The 12921-nt window shown below is 38.1% G+C and overlaps 1 protein-coding gene across 1 annotated transcript in view; it reads left to right on the top strand.

Moving 5' to 3' along the window:
* The window catches only part of NOTCH2 (notch receptor 2), a 155681-nt gene that overhangs the window by 24367 nt on the left and 118393 nt on the right, over positions 1 to 12921 (top strand). The gene's annotated exons all lie outside the window — the stretch shown is intronic.

Consider the following 12921-nt stretch of genomic DNA (forward strand, 5'->3'; position numbering starts at 1 on the left):
GATGCAAAAAAAGAAGTTGCCCATTTCCTTTCTTTCTCAATTATAGCCATTTAGTTTTCTTTTTGCCTTAGACTTTTCAAAAATTTACTTTCTCCTTAGATTTCTGTCATCAGATTTCCTGAATTTTGATGCAGTATTTATTTATAGAGTATATTATTTATTATAGACCGATTGTAGTTTAAAACTTTATTTTGAATTCATCTACCAATTGATGGACCAAGATTGGTATATGGTGTCAGATATCCTTTAAAAAATGTCAAAAAGAAAACAGACAACGATCTATTTTAACATGTCATTGTTTCTACGGTTCTTTAGTGTTATGGACATGAAGTAAGGTGGTATTTTATGGAACAATATACCAACCTGTAATGATGAAATATATCCCTTTGACTTTGAAAGACAAGAATCTGGTGTTCTCAGCCTTGTGGAAAAATAACTGTGAGCTGTTTGAGGTTTCCTCAAGTGGGATCCAATATCATTAAGAGTGTGTGTCTGGAGAGTTTATTTCTTGGTGTGGGAAGGTGAGTTTTTGTCTTTTTTCCCTCTCAGTTGATTCTTTTAATTGGAGAGAAGCAGACCAGATGAAGAAAATGTTCTCCCTTACAGCATTCTTGGTTTATCATGTTAGTTATTACCCACCTTCTCTGAGTAGCAAACCACACTTTTCCTGTTCAGTGCTTCAGTTTTCACTAACTTAACTGCACGTGTGTTCTTTGGAGGGGTTCATTTCTGACCAATTGAATTACAGGTAGCTTGATCAAAAGATGACGGGTTGCCAACTTTTAATAGAGTCACCATTCTTAAGACTAAAATCTTGTCAAGATAAATGTGATCAATCTTATGATCTGGTTCCATAATTTCTTTTGGTTTCTGTGATGTTACTCTATTATTAGGAAGAAATGATATCTAGTTACAGTTTTACAAAAGAAGAACTCTATGCAATTTCACCCATTCTTTTACCTCAAAAGGTAGTTTGTTTTTGTTTTTCCTGAGTAATAATACATAGCAGTATATTGAATCCTAGACTTGGCAAGTATTCAAAAGTGGGGTTCTTTTGTTGTGGAGGTAGGAGGGATACTGATGAATGGATGTCAGTCCTTGTTAGGGCATGTGTGTGAAGAGTGGTTCTGAAATGCAGCATTGGTGGCCGCTCTTGTCCTGGGAACTCAACCTTGGTTTTGTTTTTGACAAGCATATGGTCATTAGCTGATCTTTGGCATAGATGTTTTTTATGTACATAGCTGGTATGTGGGTGCTTATCTACATGAGGATGTTATAGTTGCAAATATATATTATGGATGTTTGCAGGTTTTGGTGGATATCAGGTTTTTCTGACTGCATCTCAACAGATGTCATGAGTGAAATGATGCTGGACTAGTAGGTAAAAGAATTATGTGCTAGTCCAGCTTTGGCCGTGTTGACTTGAATGACTTTGGGCAAGTCCCTTATTTTTTTGAGTTGCAGTTTCCTCTTCTGTAAAATGGTGCTAATACCAATTTGCATGTCTTCAGTGTTGTTGTGGGGATCAAATGAAATCATTTGTATGAAAATGTTTTGTAAACTATGAAGATACTTTTATTATAGTGTTGTCTTTAGCCAGTTCATCTGGGTGTGGTTAGTCTTTTCAGGGCTGAGAAATCAAGGGTTGTGACTTTCTGGTTAGCTTGGTCACAGTGTTCACATTGGCCTTAGAATGCTGTAGGTTTGGGTCGGGGAACATAGATGGAAATCAGCTGAAAATCCTTGCCCATTAGAAGGTGGGATGTTAATCCTAAATACACGTTGCCAAGTTAACACCAACTCCATCTTTAGGTAGAGTAGGTGCTTTTTACTCTCATTTTATTGGAAGGACACTGACCAGCCTACTAACTTAGGATATGACTGGCTATTTCTGAAATTCACGTCATTAGAGTTACTCCTTGAGTGTAGGATATTATGTCTTTGGAAGGTTACTGATTTTGGGTTATGTTTTGTGGAGGTGGAAGGACACATACGGAAGCTCACTGTGCTCAAATTTATAAACTTGTCCTACTTAACAATTGTAAAGCCAGATTACATTGAGGGGAAGGATACTTGATTCACTTGATGTTTTTAATATAAAACTTAGAGTATTTGAGAGTTTCCGTGGTAACTTATATTTAGGCTTATGGCCAAAGTGATTACAATGCCTTGGTTTTAATATTTTTGATGAGGTAATGTGTGCTTTGGTGGGGAGGAGGAGAAATGTTATTTAATCACCAGCACTACACTAATAACCACATTCACTAAGTCCTTTGTCCCTTTGCTTGAACTGGGGGTTACTTGCTTTAATACTGGTTTTCCAAAGGACTTAATCCTGTTAGTATGATGAGGTGATGGTGGGAAGGACATTCCCACTGGGCCTGGAGTGGTTTAACTGGTAAAACTCCCTTTGTAAATCCCTCTTGTTCAACATGAGTGTCACTCCCTTGTCCCCAAAGTGGAATGAATTTTTATCGAACAGAGAAATAATACGTAGCAGTATTTTAAGAGTGATAAACAAAAGAGATTAAAATATCTCCTCTGCCAGGTTGTTGTGACATTAGAAAGTTAGAATAAACAATCATTTTGCAGATTTTATTTTTGTCTTCTTTTGTGGGAAATTAAGGACTTGTTTATATTCTTTTGGAGGGAGATAGAAAACTACTGGCCTGCTCCTTCAACAGTTGGGCTTGGCAAGCATTTTCCAAGCATTTACCATGTGCCTGGCATCATAGCTGGGTTGAAGCTAGGTGGAGCAGACATCACATAGGTGTTGCCCAGTCCAGAATCTGTCTTTTGCTGAAACTCCTTTGGGGTGCCAGGCAGGAGGAGTGGCAGCAAAGCAGATGAAATGAGTGGTGGGCTGGGGCATCTGCTTTTTTTTTTTTTAAATTCCTCTAGGAATTTATGACTCATTTATGAGAGTGGGGGAAGCACTGGGCTCCAGAAAGTCAACACCCCTTACAGGATTTACCAAAAAATTTTTAATTTAATATATTACAGTTTAGGTCATTTCTTTTGCTCTTTCTGAGAACTCTGGACTGAAGCTGGAACAAGAGAAGTCTTTTGACCTCTCCAGAACCAAGAAAACCTTTGTCAAAGGCAATGTAACTTTTGGGAATGCCAAATCAGGTGTTGCTGCAAATGGAGAAACCTAGATTTTTTCCTTCCTGTGTTTGAAGACACAAACATGGAAAGTTTAAGTTCCGATATGGTCATTTATTGATGTATACAAAATTTTCCGTCTTTGCTGCCCTTTTTTTGCTCGTGCAGCAACAATTGGATGAGCGAGAATGGATGTGAGCATTTGCAAACCTGATTGTTAGCGTGCTGGGCTGTTTTTATTAAAATGACTGTTACTGAACACAGGAATCTAAGTAGTCTTGGAGATAAATTCTTGCTTATACTGATAGTAAAGAAAGAATATGAGTAGTTGAAAGGTTTATAGAGTTGGAGGACTGGAGTTTTTAAGAGGATTCCATTGACCATTGAAATTATCAGCTCTTCATCAAATATCTTTAAGGGTGCATTATTGTTATTTTTTTCTGTTGATCATGGGGCCCAAGTTATGTGGATGTAAGTTGGCATTGATTTGTGTTTGAGGAAACAAATTAAAAGAAGGGAGCAATTGAAAACAAAACTAAATAAAATTGAAGTTTGGGGCTATATTTCTTGTTTTCTTCTCTCCTCAATATTTAATAAAGATTTGATATTTTCCTGCTGTCTGCCCTTCCTCTGTTCCAAGGTTGTTGCCCCAGGCATGTTCTGTGGAAACGGGAGTGATATGCATTTACCATCTCCAGATTTAGATATTTTCCTCACAATGCTGGTTTCTACACTTATCTGGAGTGTTCTGGGTATGAGCCCAGTATTTAGGACCTTTTGAGCTCTTGAATTTACACAGTTCTCAGTGATGTGTGCAGGGATTGTGAGTTGAATATTGTCCACAGGTGAATAAGGTTTGTTTTTGGCTGAAGATATAAGACCTCTGTGACTCAGATAATAATATAAAAATAACCCAAATGTTAGAACCTTAGCTTCTGCAAACCGTGACTTCAGAACAGTTAGCTGTACATGTAGTGGGCCTTTATGTGGGACTCAGACCTACTGTCATCCATTAGCACAGTACATTGACTATGGTGTTCTGGTGACTCGATTCTTATGAGTAGCCTTCATTGCTACCAACCAAGAGTTTTTTAAAAAGGCTGTGGGGAAGGATGCCCGTGGGGAAATTTGAGACTGTTTTCTGGATTTTCCCCATTTGGTTTTGGGAAGTCTTCATGATTTTATATAGTAAAATATAACAATCTTAGGTTTTTCCATTTTCATTTTTAACATAATTTTGTCTCTTTTTCTTTTTGGGGTCTACCTCTAAATTAACAAACAATAGAAATTGTCTACTCCATTTAAAAAGTGTTCTGAACAATTTAAGCTAAAATAACACTTTGTTTCTTTTGGGTGGGTAGCAAGAAGATTATATATATTTATAAAATTCTTTTCCAGAAAGGGTACTTAAAAGCATGTATTTAAAATTAAGGGTTTTTTTTTTTTTTTTTTTAAAATGAAGCTGTACTTAACAAATAGTCTTTAAAAAGCTTTAAAAAGGGAGCATTTGCTAAAAGCACAGGATGTTAGTGACAGGCAGAATTTGTCTCTGATAACAGAACTGATATAGATCATAGAACAGAATAGATAATAGAAGATATATACTAAGACAATGGGATAGTCTTTTTTGACCACTAAGTGGTGCACAATTATATAGCCCTTTGTGTAGAGAATAATTTAACTTCTAGATATGATACAGCTTCTTTCCCTCTGTTGGGTTTTATTACACCAAGATCCTGAACCTTTAGGACATGGAAACCCTGTAATTATTTCGATCAGTGTCATCTTACAAAGGGTTAGATACTTATAGCGAAGAAATACGTTGGGCTACTTTGGATCAGATTGGTGCTTATTGTTCTATGGATGTGTATCAGCGAATCTATTCCTGGGGAAAATGGTACTGTACAATGTAAATACACTCTTAGCTTTTCATTCACCTGGCATTTTTATTACTATGTTTTCTGCTGTTTAGATGTAAATTATTTTGGCTTCCGTTCAACCCATTTTAATCAATTACCATAATACACATGGCTTAAGATTCATGGGGGAGGGTAGAGGAAGGTATTCATGCAAATTTTAAGGCAGGAACTTCCTAAGATGTTTTAGTTTTATGAAGATTAGAAAAGTGCAGTTCCACTTTCTCAACTTTTCATCCCTGTGAAAGACCAGGAAATTTGCACCATTTTTTTCCTTCTCATTTAACTTTTCTACTCTTTACACAAAATGAAATCAGAGTTAGTAGGCACAGTCACATTTGGGTATCCTTATGCTTATTAAAATCGGAGCCTCAGAACATGTAAATACATAAACTGATTGTTGAGTTTGTTAATAGGTTTTGTCTTAGCTACAGATAGTTCATTGAATAGCTTATGAGTATTGAGTATACCTGCTGTGGTCCAGGCACTGCACTAGGTCCTGGGTATATAAAGATGAGCCAATCATGGTCACTGCCTTTAGAGAATTTGCACAGAGGTTGGAGAGAGAGATGGGTGAGCCAGCGCTTATAATACGTCTGCCCAGCATGTAATGGGAGCCCAGAGGAGGAACATCTAAATCAAACTAGGGATCTCTGAGGGCTTCTTAAGGAAGGTAATGCTTTATCCATGATTTAAAATATGAGTAGGAGTTAGCAGGATGGAGAAGAAAGAAAGGGAGGGGAAGTATTTTTCAGGTGGAAAAATGTGCATGTGTGTAGAGGTGATCATTAACAAATTGGCCACATCTAATATGTGGATTTTTCAAATCTTGCGTTTCATATGGAAGAGCTAAATCCATTTTCATCTCCAAAACTGAGAAATTAAATTTTAACTCATAAAGTAAAAATTTTCTGCAGTCTTTAGAAAGATAGAAAAATAAAACAAAAAGGAAAAAACACAGTGCATATTATATGTCAATATAGCACAGCAAATATTGATGTATTTTGTTTTTTTTTGCAATAAATCCAGTATTATAAAATAGGACAAAATTGTAATTTTTTAAATCAAAGATTATTCTAGATTTTTCAAGTCACTGGGCTTGAATAACTTTATAAAACAAAAATTCTATTAGTAATGTCAAAAATACCCTTATATTATTTATAACTTCAGCTTTTGTTGGTTATATTTTCTTAAATCAAGGCATAGCTGTTTTTGAAAAGCAGTAATATTTTGCTGAACCCTATAGGAACGCTGTAGCTGAGGCCTTAATCTCTGTGGGTCTGGTATCAGCATCTCTTAAGTCAGAAACACATTTTCTATTAGATGATATCTGTACGGGCATAGGAATCCTCAGAACACTGTCAGGAAAATGAAATTAGTATCTCTCTTGTTGCATTTATTTGCCTTTTAATCAAGCAAATTTCAAGGAGGAAGACAGATGTTTCTCCACTTTGTTTTTATTTAAATGTACCACTTGGGATTTGAAGCTTCTGCACTTCTGTTTGTTTGGATTTTTTTTTCTTCATGGCTTGATCCCAAAAAATGGAATAAAAAGCTTAGTGAAAGCTTTGTTTGAAATTTCAGGGTGCTACGAGAATTATTGCAAATCCCTGATGTCTCCCTGTCTGCCCTCAATTCTCCTATTTTTGGTAATAATGCAAGCAGTCATTTCAGAAAACTTTGCTTTGTTCATTTTACTGAGCCTGTTCCAGACACCATGTGCCTGAAGCAACAGCAGCCAGCCACAGTCAGGGTCCTAGGGCGTAAACTCAGACTTCATCTCCCTCAAATGCTGCTGCTTGAAATTTGCATAAACGTTGAAGAGAAGATTAAAAGGGCCCTGAATACCTCCTCTTCACATATTTTAGGAACCCCAGCCATTCAAGACATTAAAATGTCTTTTGAGTGAGCAGTGGACATATAAGCACAAACAGAACACACTGCAGACAGAGAGAGCAGGATATGAAAAAAATCATGTGAGATAGAAAACAGACACAGGCTTATTTGAAGAGGCTACAAAGCAACAAGCAATGCCAATTTAAAACGATTACATGTTAATGCAACAAGTGAAACACATTGAAAGCTGCTCAGATTACACTGGCTAGGGTGCAGGCTTAATTACTCATGTTAGAGATTCCTAAAACAAAGAGAGGCTTTTAAACCAGTGATTCCTAGCTGGCATGATACTGAAAAGCCCAGGAAAACCTAAGTAATTGCCTAGAGGAAATTTTAAGGAAGATTCCATCAAGTTTGTATACCTTGGGCCTGTCCCTAAATGGGCAAATTCCTGAGCACTGGAGCTGGTTAAAATCAACGACAGCTTATTCTGTTGTTTGCAGTATTTATATACAAAAGAGGCTGATAAACTTGAATAACTACTAAAACCTTGTCTGGACTGAGTTATAGTTAGTGCTAAACAACAAGGGTTCATGATGTGTTTCTTAGAGGTTCTTTTTGGAGTGAGTCTGAGATTGATATTAAGAGAGTCTGCTAAAGGTATATAATAAAAGCCATTTTTATTTTGTTTGTGTTTATCTTAGAGTCATTTGGATAGGTCACATTCTCTCTGTCCCTACCCCTAACTTCCCTCCATTAGATTGTATGGACCATGAGGGTAGAAATTGTGTTATTTGTGTTTGATTTCTATGCAATGCCTAGTAGAAGGCCATGCTCACAGTAGTTGTTCAAGAAATATTAACAGAACTCTATTAAAATTGAATGACATTTTTGCTCATAGACAGTGTTGATTTTACCTTTAGTGACTCAATTCTTATGTTTGCAGTGCTGTAGCTTTTTTTGTTAAGACCAGTGATTTCTGTTTTTTTTGTGGTGGTAGTTCAGTATGTCTTTTATTAGACTCTTAGTGATGGCAACTGGGAAGAACTTATTCCATTTATTGATATCACATCATAAATTGCCCAGGGCTCTTCTATTTTTTCGGATTTCTGTTTGTTTAAACTGAGGTTTGATTGATATGACAAGTTTCCCTAAAGGCACTATTTGTTGTGCAGTCAGTTACCAAGAATTTAAGTACTTACTATGTGAGCTAGCCTTTTTTGAGTTCTTACTATGTATCAGGCATTGTTCGAGGCTCTTTAAATGTATTAATTCAGTTCATTCTTACAAGGGCTCTGAGAGAGATTATTTTACAGATGAAGATACTGAAGCACCAAGAGGATACAGAGATAGTAAATGGTGGAGCTAGAATTCAGACCCAGATCCTGATTTCAGCATCCATGCTTTCAACCACTAAACTGTATTGCCTCAAATATACAGAAAAGAAGAAATGTTTTCTATCCTCTAGGAACTTAAAAGTGAAAAAGCAGAGAGAGTTAGAAGACTGTAGAATTAAATGCTAAATTGTGAGTTATGAGTGGTAGAGAGTAGGGGTTGGCCTGAGAGGACCAGAACTGTCAAGGGGAGGCCTTGTCAGCGAGGCAGGAGGTGAGCTGCGCCTTGGAGGAATGAGTAGAGTTTAGATAGTAGAGGGGAAGGCAGCAGTCAGAGGAAGCTGAGACCTACATGGAGGCATGGAACTGAGTTCAATGGTGAACTGTTCAAGCAAGAGACTGCATTCAAAGGTAATACTGGGCAGGTAAGGTGGGCTGCGATCTTGAAGGTGAGCGTGAGGGTGTAGATTGGAAAAGTAAGGAATGGCTTGTCCCTGGAAGAAAAGGTGCCAAGCTTGGCACTGTGTGAAGGTGCTGCGTAGACCTCTTGGCTAGTTTTTCTGAAGCCAAACTGAGAGTAAGTTTTCAGAATTGATTAAGAACTGAAAGCCGTTGTAGATTAGAAAGTAGTGGAGTGACGTGTTGCAAGTGGTGCTCCTGGAAGGTTAGATGCCATTGGAAATAAAATCCTTACCATTTTGGGGGAGCTGAGAAAATGGATGTCTTCTAGTCTAAAAATGGATGACTTGAATAAGCTTATATAAGAAGGGAAAAAAACCTTTCACTCACTGGAACATTTTACAATCTTGACTTTTTTCAAAAATAAATCTGTGTTGTTTTCCTTGCTTAAAGCAGCCCAGTAGTTTACCCCCATACCTGGAGTAGAAGCCGTGATCTAACCCTGCCTGCCTCCCTGGCCTGTCCCCTGTTACTCTTCCCCTTGCTTAATACTCTCTAGCCATACAAACCTGGAATACCAGTTTCATTCCCATCTCATGGCCTTTACACTTGCTGTTTCCTCTGCCTGGGATCACTCTTTCCCATATCTTCATGATTCTTTTTCATTTAAATCTGGGCTCAAAGGACACCTGCTGAGAGAGGCCTTTCCTAGTCACCCTATCTAAAGTAGATCCCTACACTCCAGCCTTTGTGATTACTGTGTATCCCGTAACTGGGTTCTGTTTCCAGCAGAATCGATCACTTACCCCTGTCTGAAATGATTTATTTATTTATTCATTTATTTATTGTCTGTCTTTCCCTAATAGAAATAAGGTTCATGAGGACAAGGGCTTTATTCTGTTAACCATGGTATTCCTGACGTCAGGGCCTGCACCTCACACGGTAGATGCTCTGTAAATATGTTCTGAATATTAGAAGACTAGTCCCCAAATATGCTGTAGAGAAAATATATGCAAATTGGAAAGTGGCTTCTAGATTTTGTGTCACATTGCCAAGTGATGGAGTGATGAAATTGGAATCCACTGCTTCTCTTTGTTTTTGCTCTTTTTTGGTGGGGGGGCATGCACATATGGATACACACACTCAGTGTATGAGATTGATTTCAGTCAGCTAGTATTTATGGAGTGACTGCTGTTTGTGGCTTACGATGAAAATTTGGGAAAAAGTCACTCTTTTTGTGAGTGACTGATTTCTCTGAGTCTATTAAAACATCAGTTTAAACATTAGTTCTCTGTGGTATGACTGAGCCTTTCATTTTTCACTCTGCAAATATAAAGCTGCTTTCATCTTCATTGTTAAATTTAAATGTTTTACATTGGGAAAAAAGTAAATTGAATTTTGAAATGAGGTCTTTCTCAGTGTCACTGTTATGGTTTTGAGTTATCGAAGTTTTAACTTTTCTTTGTATGGCAAATAATTACACTGTTCATTTAGAAATAGCCCCTGAGCAAAGTCATGAATCTCAAATTTTACTTTATTTTTCTTTTGTTTATTCAGCAATATATTATCTAGATCATCCAAGACCTCTAGTGGATTATATAGTCTTAGGAGATTCCTTAAAGTGGACACTCCTGCTTTAGTAAAGTAGTTGTTCTCAAAGTGTGCTTCCTCTGACTGGTAGCATCAGCATTGCCTGGGAACTTGTTAAGAATGCACATGCCCAGGCCCCTCTAGACCTACTCAGTCAGCACTGTGGGGATGGGGTCTGGCAATCTGTGTTTTAACAAGCCCTCGAGATGATTCTGATGTGCACTAAAGTTTGAGAACTGTGGCTTAGTCAACGTTAAAGGTTCAAGGTAGTATGATCCTACAGATCAGCCAAATGGCATTAATTATTAGCCTTGTAAGCCCACCTCCTTTTTGGCCACTGAATTTGATTAGTTCACTAAGGCTAGGCTGTAAAGTTATTTGCTAGATTGATTGCCACATATTGACTTTGGGTTGTTTGTATTTCTCTGAACCTGTCACTGTAATGATTTGCCAGGACACTTAAAAGGAACAGATTGTGATTTTTTGCACCCATAGCTTTCTGAGTCATGGGTAGCTGGGTCCTTATGCCCTTCTGGATAGATTTTTCCAGGTACCAGCCATGCCATTCATATACTTTTAAAGAGGGTGGTGTCGGTGTTGGATCACAGGGGACCTTCAGGAGCATTTTGTTCCCCCCTGTATGGTTTACAGGTGGGGAAGTTGAGCCCCCTTGAGGCTGTGCTTTGCTTGCAGTAGCACGGCTAGTTAGTGGTAGAGAGAGGCTTTCAGGTCTCCTGACTCCCTCTACTGCACCAGGATTCCTGCAGGGGGAGGACAGAGCTGCAGCTAGCTCTGAGCCTGCAGGACATTCCTTTCCTACTGAGAGGCTTTCTTTTTTATTTAAAGAAAAAAAACAAATAGAAAAAAGTCAGGAAGTTCTCATTGAAACTAATAAAAGTGTCTAAAGAGAATAAAAAAATCAGTTTGAGAACTTTAGTATGGAGGAAATAACCTGACATTAACTGTTTTAATTATAGTTGTTGCGTTGGGCTTATCAGTGTGGGAAGAGAGAGCATTGGAGCCCTACAGGGAAGTGGGATATGGACAACAAGATGACCCTCTTCCTGAATCTGCCTGTTCGGGGTGCAGCCTAGTGCCTGCTTGTGTGACCCCAACAGCTGTCATAGAGACAGGGCTGGACTCAGTAAGAGACCTGGATTCCAGGCCCAGCATTGCCACAGCTAGTGGTATGATGCCCATGAGGGGTCGCCTTCACTTTCTAGTAGGTGGGTATAATAATACCTATCCTGCACATCCTGAGAAGCAAACTGTCGGATAGTGTGAAGCCGTGTATCACTGTAGTTAAGAGCACAACCTCTCTCACAGGATCCAGACTGCCTAGGTTCAAATTCTTCCTTCTTTACTCACTGATGTGACAATGGGCAGGTCACTTATCCTTTCTGTGGAATAGGAATAATGAAATTAACTCCTTCATAGGGTTATTGGGAAGATTGAATTAGTCTATGTAAAGTGCTTAGAATAGTACCTGATGTTTAGTAAGTGCTAAGTGCTAGCTGCTATTGTTATTACTATTTTTTAGATATTATTATGTTAAGAGATGAGATTTCTGTGAACCTGTTCTCAATGGTTCCATCACTTAATAACAGTACTGGGCAGATAGTGGGTTTTTATGCAGTAATTGTTAATAGAGGAGTTGTTCTAGCATCCAGCTTGTGCCTGGGCCCTGCTGTGAAAAGAAGCTGGTTTCGATGCCCAGGAAGGGCAAGCCATAGCCTCTGATATTGCACAGTTTATTCACAGAGCGGTGTGGCTGGAGGAAACTCAGAGGTGGAGATTTCTCAGTTTTGCTTTCAGGTATTTGTATGAACCATCCTAGGAGATGGGCATCTTAATAATCTTCCAGAAAAGGTTCGTGAACTTCAATTTTGATTTTTATTGTTTGGCTAGGTTTCTTTCCGTCTTGTCTTTCCATTTGTTATTAGGATCCTTGGTAAGCATTTTGGTGATGAAGATTCCAACTCTAAAAGCTAAACAATCAAGGTATTGTAATTATTCAGCGAGTGAGTGGCAGACTTTGGGTAGCCTTCCCTCTCTTTTGGCTGAAATCAGTGAAAGTTCCCACTAATGCTGTTTATTTCTGAGTAGTCTGTTTCTGGAGGGGTTAGTGTCATGATGTGCCTTGTCATTGCCTCGTAAAGCGACTGGGATTCAAGAATTTGAGAATTATTTTATCTGTTTGAATAAAATTAACTTTTCAGTTTGTTTACTTTGATCCCTCCTCTGCAATCTCTATTCATGGTCTACTCCTCATCTTTGTGTGAGTCTCTTCAAGTTAGAGATTATGTTTTATTCATTTCTCTGTGTGTTCTATTTCCCCTTTTTCCCCTGGATCCAAAATAGTGCCTGGTACGCACTAGGCTCTCAACTACAGTTTGTTGAATGAATATTGGTGAAGTTTCTGATTACTTCTTGAAGTGGCCTGTTCTAAAACTTTACCTGAAGGCTTAAGTAATTCTTTAATATTATGGTGACCTAGTATCTACCCAAGTCTTCCTAAATATTCATTGATGAGTCCTTATATTACTCATCTGAAGTATCCAAGTTCCAAGAGGCTCATGGCATGTCATGGATGTTATAGCTTTAATTTTTTTAATATCATTGGGAGATAGGGATGTAACAGCTGGGAAGATAGAGGCACAGAGAATCAAGAGCATCATTCAAGACCACAAAACAGTTACTGTGGGAAGAGACTCTTGGGATGAGCTTCTGTGCTTCTGTGA

This window comes from Ceratotherium simum, chromosome 2 (assembly GCF_057802395.1).
Source record: "Ceratotherium simum simum isolate JZ-2026a chromosome 2, ASM5780239v1, whole genome shotgun sequence".
Taxonomy (NCBI): domain Eukaryota; kingdom Metazoa; phylum Chordata; class Mammalia; order Perissodactyla; family Rhinocerotidae; genus Ceratotherium; species Ceratotherium simum.